An 11,090-nucleotide genomic window follows, 5' to 3' on the forward strand; every position below is an offset into this window, starting at 1 on the left:
TCCAGAGGTCTAAATAATTGTGTTCTTGCTTATTCCAAACCCAAGTGTTTCTACCCCATTATTCAACCATGAACTTTGTGTTCTGTTCATAGAAAAAAAAAATAGTTTTTTCAGTATTATTATACATGTTCAGATTCTACCATAAATCACAGAGACCTTTAAAGCACAATGTATCATTGATGGATCACACTAGCATACTTTGAACTGGTGAATACTCCCTGCATTTTGGCATGCAGTAGTGGTAGTAATTCCTTATGTTATCTGGATAACAGGACAGACCCAAAATATATGCACATGGTCACCTATTTTCTTACAATTTCTTTAACATCAGCCGAGGGGTCCTTCACAAAGTGGGAAATGACAAGGGGTGTACAAATGCCTAACCTTTAGTTTCCAGACAATATCTTTCCATAATTGACTAAATACTTCATCTTCCATCAAGACATTACATTTTTTCCCACATTTCTTTTATATACATGATATTGTGGGTGATGTCAAATAAGACCTACTTATACAAATTTGAAATGTCTTTTTGTTGGAATTTTTCTTTCTATAGTTGAAATAATATATTATTGGACTATTAATTATTTTTCTTTATAGTTCATAATATGCCTACATTGGATATACCTACGCATTTTTTTTACATCCATCCAGACTAAATATGTGTAATCCATTTATACCCATTTTTCTATTTAATAACAAAGCTGATAACACCCTTTGTTTCACACTGCTTTATTTGATTCCAAATTAGTTCATCTCCCCTCCTACAGGTAACTGTGGCAGCTAATGGAGCTGAGACTCATGTCTTTGAAAGTCCAAAATTATGACTGACAATAGAAATATTTTGAGACTTTTTCAACATTTTGAACTATTGTAACTATCACTTTGAACCTCATAATTACGACATACCATGTTTCCTTTTTTATTCTTTCAAGGGAACTCAAATGGACTTTCACAGTTTTTACATGGCATTTACAGAGTCAACAAAGCAACATGAATTTGAAATGCAAAAATATGTAAACGCATGAAGAAAAAAACAAGGTGGCAATTAAGAGCATCAATAAAACAAGCCACAAGCCTGGCGTGTCCCAAATTACAAACAAAAAACATTTGCATAGGAATCAGCACATAGCCTTTTGGGGAAAAATAAGTATTGTTTCGAGTTTGTTTTCACAAAGAATGGAGAGGTCTGCATATTGGTCATCATAGGTACATCTGAGCTAGAGGCAGAATCATTAAAAAAGGAAACCACATAAAATGACGTTTTAATAATTAATTTTCATTTGCATGAAATAAGTATTTGAGGAAGAAGGATGAGTACAATCTTATGAACACTATCCCAACTGTGAACGACTGGGGTGAAAACATCAGGCTTTGGGGATGCTTTTCTGCAAAGGGGACAGGATGGATGGGGCCATGTATCACGAGATTTTGGGGAGCAACCTTCCCACAGTAGGAGCATTGAAGATGGGTGGTGGCTGGGTCTTCCAGCATGATAACCCTAAACACGTAAGAAGCATTTCAAGGTCGTGGAGTGCCCTAGCCAGTCTCCAAACCTGAACCCAATACAAAGTCTTTGGAGGGAGCTGAAACTCTGCGTTGCCCAGCGACAGCCCCGATACCTAAAAGATCAGGAGATCTGTATGGAGGAGTGGTCCAAGAACTACAAGAAACATTTGACCTTCCTTTTTCCATAGTAAAATACTTATTTCATGCAATAAAATGCAAATAATTATTTAAATATGCCATTTGATTCTCGGGATTTTTCTCACAGCTTAAGTGTACCTACGATGAAAATTACCTCACCAATGATTGTGTGAGTGGGAAAATTTGCAAACTCGTCAATGTGTCAAATACCTACTTTCCCAACTGTATAAGTATTACAAAGTCACGTCAGTTTGACCCTTTGGGCGTTCCGTAGGCCATTCACACCTGGATACATCACTTACTATTGGGTTGAAATTGAGTGTTATAATTATGTATTTTCCAGAACATGTGTCACAGTGGGTTTCTAAAGGTTCGGTTGCATTTTATAGACTATATTTTATTTATTTATTGCTCTTTAGAGAAAGTAGCTGTGATTGTTAAATGCAATCATGCAATAAATAACTATATTAACATGACTGCGTGGTAAAGACAGACTAAACATAGGACAGAGATGATGTTTGTTAGGGTCCCAATATGCAAAAAATAAAAAAAAGCTTGTCTTGTCTTTGCTGTCTGCATGGAAGCAACTCTGTCTTTAATGTCAGTTCAAACAACTGTGTGATGCCTGAAGAACACAGGCTTGTGTTGTGGAATTTTCTTATCAAAGTGTGAGAGAAGTTGACTCATAACAAGAGAAAATCCAGACTTTGTCTTTATAAGTTTTATTCAAAGGCATTCAGCGTTTGAATGACTGTCACTGAGCAAGTCAGTGAAACAGAGCCCCGATCAACATTTACACACAGTATTTATACCAAACATGACAGTGCTATCTCAACTTCAAAGAGTCTGTGTTTTATGACCCCAGACCCTTCTCGGGTTCAGAGGTGACAAAGTTATCTGGGAACCCATCTGTCCTTCCCAACACATCATCCTAACTGTGGGTTTTAACCATTAAACTTCTGATAATGGCTTTTACAGCTTCCTCCCCTAACATGTTCTGAGGAGTGAGGTAACCTAAAGGTAATACACTTTGGAACACTTAATAACAAGAATTTCCATCACACTCCTTTCTTCTGATTACAAGATAATCACAACTAAAGGAAAATTCTTCAAAACCATCACCCCTCTCAGCTAACAGATAATCCAAAGCCATTCTAGTTTGCAAACTCATCGTTCTAATATCTTAGGCTGATTGAAGTATAAGTCGTGACTATAGGTAGTAAATGATCTAGATAACATACTCCAGACCAAGTAGCAGGCAGATACAGATATAATCTATTTCCACACATCCAACCAATGTTCTGAGGACATGAGAACCCATCTCTACTGGGAAAAGTAACAAGAACCCTGGTTAATTTACCTGCCATGCCATACAACTTACCTCCATCCGGTAAGGCTGTCCTGAAATAGTAGAAGGAACAGTTCTGATAGGACATGACTCAAATTTATGTCTGTTGATTAAAGCACATAAAACAGATATAATAGCTTCGCAACCTACTGTCTTCCCAAGGAAATAAGGTGTACTTTCCTCCTGTGTAATACAAATATCTGGATCTATAATCGGATTTCTAATACCCCGAATTCTATAAAGAGTTCCTGTAGACGCACACGTTAAATTAATCTCACTAGAAAATCTACTAACATTTCTGCTTTCCCTTACACTATTATTCCTCAGATTAGCCTTACATTGTCTTTGCTGTACCTTTCCCAAAATGAACACAAGAGTTATAAAAAGACTTGCAATACCAATCATTAGCATCAGAACAGACCATCTTCCATTTAACTGCATCGTGACCTTAAAGTGGAATGTCCTTTCTTCTGGTACTGAAAGCAAACAGTTTTTTCCAAAGAAAACAAATTATAAACACAACTTAAAAAACAAAAAATCCTGCTGTCTCTCCTGAGTGGTCAGGTCAATAAATGGTCAGTTTTATGTAATCCAACTGTATCGCTGGAGAGTGTGATTGAGAATAAATAAGCTTTACAATATGAATTTTTAATGAAGAAATGTGCTATATGTTTTAAAAGTTTATTTATAATTCAGTTAGCATTATAATTTCAGATTCCAGGTAAACCCGACGAGGAATACACCTCCAAATGTAAGTGAATCTCAGTAAAGAAGTTAAAAGTTTGAAAGAGCTTGTTTTAGACATTTGCATAGAAATATTTTCTTCAAATTAAGACAAATGTGAAATTAAAAAAGGCTTTATTTTTGCTCTGATATTAAGCAAGATATTTTTTTTTTTAGGTACAAAGGAGCAGACAGGCCAGTTTATTAAGCTCAGGGATGAGAACCACCACCTTTTTACTGGAGCTAAAAACTCAGCCACCGTGGCTTGGAGGTACAATAACAACATTCTTTGCAGTCAGTTTCTGTCCAGTTTTAATAACTCCTATCTTTCTAACTTTCATAAATATCCATCCAGTGATTAACATACTTTTTTCGGTTTAGGACAATTCTGGAGAAGATGGACCAACAGGGGAAGGTCACCCCCTTTGCAGGACAAAACAATGTGGGACAATTTGAAAAAAAAAAAAGAATTTAGATTATGTTCAGAACTTCTCATGTCACACACAAATAAAAAAATATTTCTAAAAGTCTTGTTGGTTTCTCTGTTTAGTCAACTCTTTTTTTTTATTCCATCTAACTTTAGGATTGTAAGTATCCAGGGTCAGGAGAGGGAGTCAGTGAAAAGCCCACTGCTGCTACTAGGCCCTGGTTTGTCCTTATGGATGAGGTGTTGGGTCAGAGGTCTTCCACAACACCTCCTGTCCTAATTGCCTCCATCCCTGAGGACACTCCAGGGCCAAGCGGAGCGGTGGACAACCAGATGGAGAAGGAAGACAGTGAGCCAACAGGAAGGGGTCAGAAAAGAAAGACATTTTAAACAGAATGGGGGAAGAAAACATTCAAACAGATCAAGATTACAAGACAAAAGGCATAAAATAAAACTATGTACAAGTATTTACAATGGCGACAACAGGATCAACCTGAGTGACTGGTTCCTGGAAAAACCTCTTCAACAGAACAAAGAGGCAGATGTCTTTGTGAACAGAAAGTCTGGCGGTGTGGCTAAATCTCTCACAAGGTCAGAGACTTGGATGGGACGCTGCAACTGAGATCTGTGGTTAGTCTTTCTGGATGGTGAGCGAAGCATCACACAGGTGGTCTGCAGATGTTTGTGATTCCTCTCTCCACTGTCCACGGTATCGTCCATCAAGTGGGTTTAAAGGGCTGGCTGAATTGACGGCTGCCACATCACTAAGAGGTAATCGAAAAAATTCAGAATTAGAAGATGGTGCTCACAAAATATTACAATTAGTTATACCCCAAAAACATTAATCACATCTATAATATTATACTTGGCTGACACAGTAGTCATGTTCTGGTGGTACCTCCTCCAGGGTGGACACCTCAGCTGAAAGCTGGTCCTGCCAGAGAGCAACGCTGACTGCCTCAGTCCAAACCTCACCCTCATCCTCTTCTACAGCCTCCTCTGGGTCATCCTCTGGGGCCATGACATCCCCAGCACCAAGGCAGATGTTGTGGAGGATGGCGCATGCTGTTATGACCTGAAAACAATTTAAAAGAGGGTGCATATATATGTGTATATATTATGTATAATGTATATATAAAATGGATCTAGGTCAAGACTTACGTGAGGTACAAAGGTGTCATGCACCTCCAGCGCTTGCAGGAAGATGGCCCTGAATCTGGTTTTCATCATTCCAAAAACATGCTCTATTATAGAGCGTGTTTTTGGAATGATGGCTGTTAAAGCGCTGGGCTCCCACACCTTGTCTTGTCCTCTTGTAGGGAGTGATGAGGGGGAGTGGATATTGGAGGCATGGGTACCCTCCATCAGCAAGGATAAAATGCCCTGGAGGAGGATAAACTGTACAGTGGGCTGTGGCGGAGCACTCTAGAGTCATGCACTGACCCTGGCCAGCCCACATACGTATCAATAAAATGGCTCTCAGAAACTGCCAGCATGATTATGGAAGGGAAGAGTTTCCTGTTCCTGTAGCACTGACCATCAAGGCTGCTTGGACACCTGAAGTGGATATGGCAACCGTCAATTGCACCCACAGCTTTAAGAAAAACTCTGTGGCGTGCCAGCCCTGCAAACTCACGGGACACTGCCTTAAGTCCTCAGGGGTCTTTAGAAGGTAGATGACCTGGTGACGAATAGCCACGATCTCCTCTGTAACTCTGTGGACGATGCGATGGACAGTAGAGCGAGGCATCCCAAACAGTCTGCAGACCACTCTGTAGGATGTGCCACTTGCCACCAAGAAAAGAAAAACCAAGGTCTCAATAGTAGCACCCATCCATGTTGCCTATCCTGGTGCAAAAGATTAAGCAGCACTGCCAGAGACTCCCTGCTCAGCTGAAAATCAGGCCTGGTGTCCTCCTGGTCGAAGAAGCGTTTCAGGACTGGGACACTCAGGTTGATCCTGCAGTAAAGGGGTCTGGTCTAGAAAAGGGAAGAATGGAGATGGAAAAACACATTATTTTTAAGGCATACTTCTGGATATTTTAAGTGATCAAAGCAAGAAGATACTAATACACCAAAAACACTGCATTATTATATAATTATCTAAGAACAGCCAGAGGGGATCAAATACTTTATAATTCCCATATATCTTAAAATTTAAAGTTGTTGTTTATAATATATATATATATATATATATAAAATATGTCAACATACATTAGCCATAAAGTTGCTATCTCTTTGTTTATTGGCTAGTTAAATCAAACATCTTTTTTACCTGAACATGATTGTCTCTGGATTGTACCTGGAATCTTAAATTATAATGCTAACTGAATTATAAATAAACTTTTAAAACATATAGCACATTTCTTCATTAAAAATTCATATTGTAAAGCTTATTTATTCTCAATCACACTCTCCAGCGATACAGTTGAATTACATAAAACTGACCATTTATTTTGGTTAACCTTAATATCACCTGAAATGTTAAATCGATTTTCAGTAACAATTAAAATAATAACATAAACTGTTAGAAATCACTTGTGTTAAATGTTCACTGTGATGACTGCCAGCGGGAGCTTAGTGCCGATAGTCCGGTCAGATCTCTACCGGGCTAGCTCACCTCACCGCCGGTAGGGCTGGCGAGGCGAGCCGGTTACTACGCCGGGAACGGAAAACTCCGAACACGTGGGAGCACATTTGAAATTAAGCGATGTCTAGATAAATCAAGCAGATATTTCACGTCTACATAATTATATTCCCGCACTAAAAACATTGTAGAACTTAATTTGTGTCACAGAAAGTGTAATTTTCCACAATTTACTCACAGCTTTTGTTGCTATGGTCCGCCATGGCTTCCCCTGCTTGACCAATCCGCTTCGACCCGCAATGAATGATGGGAAATGATGGGCCGCGAAGGATATTCACAACGCATCCTTTAAATCGGGCAAAATAAGGACACATTTGTCGGCAGCATTTGCTCGGAATGATTCATGAATTGGAACAGCCTTCGTTGCCGCGCTGTGACGTAATCGGCCTACAAATACGGCCTTCGAAGGATGCAGCCCTGAGGCTGACTTCCGGGTCAGCCTCGGCGTTGGTACATTCCCTTTCCGGTTGATTTTCTGAAATGTAAATTTGTTTTCTGAAATGTAAAAGTGTTTTCTGAAATGTAAATTTGTTTTCTGAAAGGTAAATTTGTTTTCCGAAATGTAAATTTGTTTTCTGAAATGTAAAAGTGTTTTCTGAAATGTAAATTTGTTTTCTGAAATGTAAATTTGTTTTCTGAAATGTAAATTTGTTTCGCATCTTGTTAAATTGTTTTCTGAAATGTAAATTTGTTTTCTGAAATGTAAAAGTGTTTTCTGAAATGTAAATTTGTTTTCTGAAATGTAAAAGTGTTTTCTGAAATGTAAATTTGTTTTCTGAAATGTAAATTTGTTTTCTGAAATGTAAATTTGTTTTCCGAAATGTAAATTTGTTTTCTGAAATGTAAAAGTGTTTTCTGAAATGTAAATTTGTTTTCTGAAATGTAAATTTGTTTCGGTACTTGTAAAAGTGTTTTGCACCCCCCGGCCACCGTAGTCATGGCACACAGTTCTCTATCAGTCCAAAAAACAACCAGGGCCTTCCCCGGTCTGTTGGTGAGACATTGAATCATTCTTTGTCCACTTTAACTTCTCCAGGAGGGAGAAAGAAGAAACTTTGCTCCGGTTTCTCTTCTGCCCGCATAAGATGCTTTCAATATAAATCCAGTGTATCGCTCTTCTGGCTCTTGCAAACAGCATGGATCTTTGTCCATCTCAGTGGGTTCAGACTTCTTCTGAGTTTCGTTTTTTTTTTTAATAGAAACTCACACTGCGATTTTCAACATGCAGGAAGGCAGATCTCTCTCTTTCAGGCCGTGCCGGAGAAGCGTCTCTGGTGGAGTAGCCATGGAGAAGGGCAGGTTTCTAAAATCCAGACTCAAAAACGCAGATGTTGAACTCAAATCCCATATATGTGTGTATTTGTGTGTGAGAGAGGCAGAAGAAAAGTTTAGTATAGGTTCAGATTTTGCACAAAGAAATATTATCAGTCAGTCAGTCAGTTGTTCACCTGCCTGTCACTTCCTTTCACAACATGCATTATACTCCTTTCTAAAACAACTCTTTTCGACTCTCTAATGTCCCTTTTCACTTTTACCTTCTTTTCCGACTGATCGCAATATTTAAGACAAACAAAACTTCCTTCAGGAAAGTTTTAACTCTTTAACCCCTTAATTGATGCACTCTGTGCCTTTTAATCTTTTCCTTATGTTTTTTTTTTTTTCCATCAACTGTTTTACTTGAAACTATTTAACTTATTTACACTCAAACTTCCACGCTGTGAAAAACCAAACTTATCTTCCAAATTAAAGCACATTTAACACAATCATCCCCACTTTTTCCTCTCATTATTTTATAAATCAGAGTATGAAGAAGGAGACACCCCTGATGCCTCAAGGTTCTGGAACAATTTTTTTCCCCTTTTTACCCGTTCAGCAGCACGTCTGCCGTCTGGCTTTTCTCCTTTATGAGGTGTAGAAAATTGCTAAAAACCACCCGCAAAACCCTGTGTTCTGCTTTATCTCATTGTTACCAATGAGAACCTCCCTGCCATTCTTTTACAGGGTGACCTGGCCCTCAGCTGATGTCCTCCATCTCGCAACTCTGGAACCTAATTAATTAGTTAGGAGATGATGGTTAATGTGCAATAAAAATAATAATATACATTATATCATACAGAGCAACTTCTCACCCAGATATATTTGAAGACAAATAGTTCGGATCCAATCGGCCAGAAGCCGCAGGCGGGCACCCGGACTCTCTTCCCGTAATATGGAAGTGGACTGAGAACAACTCCCAGGCTGGCCAGGCGTCCGTGTCCCCGTCCTGCGGTCTCCTCTGGCACGTTAGATCCTGTTCGTGACGCCAAAATTGTTGTGGAATTTTCTTATCAAAGTGGGTAGAAGTTGACTCATAACAAGAGAAAATCCGGACTTTGTCTTTATAAGTTTTATTCAAAGGCATTCAGCATTTGAAGACCCTGACACTGAGGTTAGTCAGTGAAACAGAGCCCCGATCAACATTTACACACAGTATTTATACCAGAACATGACAGTGTTATCTCAACTTCAAAGAGTCTGTGTTTTATGACCCCAGACCCTTCTCGGGTTCATAGGTGACAAAGTTATCTGGGAACCCATCTGTCCTTCCCAACACATCATCCTAACTGTGGGTTTTAACCATTAAACTTCTGATAATGGCTTTTACAGCTTACTCCCTAACACAGATGTTCACTGGAGTGAGGTAAACCAAAGGTCACACACTTTGGAACACTTAATAAAAGAATTTCCATTACACATGTTATAATACATACAGTACATGTTGTGAGTGCAGGAGCAACATGTGATTACAGTGAGGACACTGCACCGAAACTAGCTTTGTAGTGACAACCCTTGGATTTGAACGGTTCAGTACATTTTGTTCAGAATGTTGGCTTTGTGGTTGAATGTGTGCTTCCAGTGTGTGAGATGGGACTTCTGAGGGAGCAGATGTTGATGCGGCTGAGGGGCCTGATGTAGCTGGAGCAGATGTTGATGCGGCTGAGGGGCCTGATGTAGCCGGAGCAGATGTTGATGCGGCTGAGGGGCCTGATGTAGCTGGAGCAGACGTTGATGCGGCTGAGGGGCCTGATGTAGCTGGAGCAGATGTTGATGCGGCTAATGGCAGGGATGAGGCATCTTGGCAATGGATATCCAAATGTTTTAAGATACCATTTTTATTTATGTACGTCTTTGAGCAGTGACAACAATGAAAGTGTTTAGCCTTTCCCGCACAACCAAGTCCACAGCTGTATATTATGTAGTCTATAAAGAACAAAAGACATGACTGTGATGTAAAAATCAATGACTCACAATTCGTAACAAAGACTTGTAAACGTACCCAGACATACCTCTATGATTGACTGCTTTGAGCAAGTGACTGGCAAGATGTGTAGCCATTTGTGAATAACCAGCAGGTCTATATAACTCTGGGGTACAGAAGGGACATTGATACAGGTCTGGATTTTCCAAGCTGGGAACAGGTCGAGGTTTTTCATCTCCTTTACGGTGCACTGTTATATGCTGTATAAAAATGTTTTTTAAAAAAAAGTGTAAGAATATTCAAAAAGACCACCAAGGGTACCATTTAAAATGTTTCTCTTATAGCTAAGCAAAAGAAAAATTGACAAATCCTAATTTGCAAATAAATATATATTTTACATGTATAACAAATTATATGACTGCAAATATTTTTAGTTAAGCCACATTGACACTTAATTTGCACAGAAGCCAGAGAACCATGACAGTGTTTTCCTATATCCACTTTATTTTGAATAATCAGTTGTGAGAATTATTTGGAAATATTTATTTTAATATCAACCTTACGTGATAGTCTGTTCAAATCCTGTGACGTTCTCCACTGCCATCTAGCAGACCGTAAATATAAAAGGGCGACTTTCCATTTACAAATCCCCAAAAACCTCAATGTGGAGGTCAACACTCCACCCATCTCCAAAATATATGACTAAATTTACAAAACTATTTTATATTTTATTTTTTTTCACTCTTCGACGTCGCTACGAACACGTTTGAAACGTTAGTACGATAGATTTCCTTTCTCCACTTACATTTTAAATCTGTACTTTTTCACCTACAAATTTGTACATGTAGGCTTCATAATACAAACTGACAACCTTAAAAATATAATTTCGAAAATTAACTTAATGACTTAATAATTGAGTTACCTTCATTCTGCGCTTCTCCGTAAAACTTCGTACAGGTTAGCTCTGGTTAGCTCTGCATTGATGCCTCCGTGAAAAACAGAGGACATAAAGCCAACCAATCAGAACCCCTTCTCATTGCCACTAACAAAAACATTCGCG

General features: G+C 38.9%; 1 long non-coding RNA gene across 1 annotated transcript; it reads right to left on the minus strand.

Moving 5' to 3' along the window:
- Nucleotides 1-9,426: 9,426 nt before the first annotated feature.
- On the minus strand, nt 9,427-11,083 carry LOC124855880. Its single transcript, XR_007035175.1, has 3 exons — nt 10,953-11,083; nt 10,119-10,290; nt 9,427-10,032 (listed from the first exon to the last, which is right to left on the minus strand). It is a non-coding gene; the product is annotated as an uncharacterized LOC124855880 (long non-coding RNA).
- Nucleotides 11,084-11,090: the final 7 nt, after the last annotated feature.

The sequence above is a fragment of the Girardinichthys multiradiatus genome, chromosome 19 (assembly GCF_021462225.1).
Source record: "Girardinichthys multiradiatus isolate DD_20200921_A chromosome 19, DD_fGirMul_XY1, whole genome shotgun sequence".
In the NCBI taxonomy this organism is placed as follows: Eukaryota; Metazoa; Chordata; class Actinopteri; order Cyprinodontiformes; family Goodeidae; genus Girardinichthys; species Girardinichthys multiradiatus.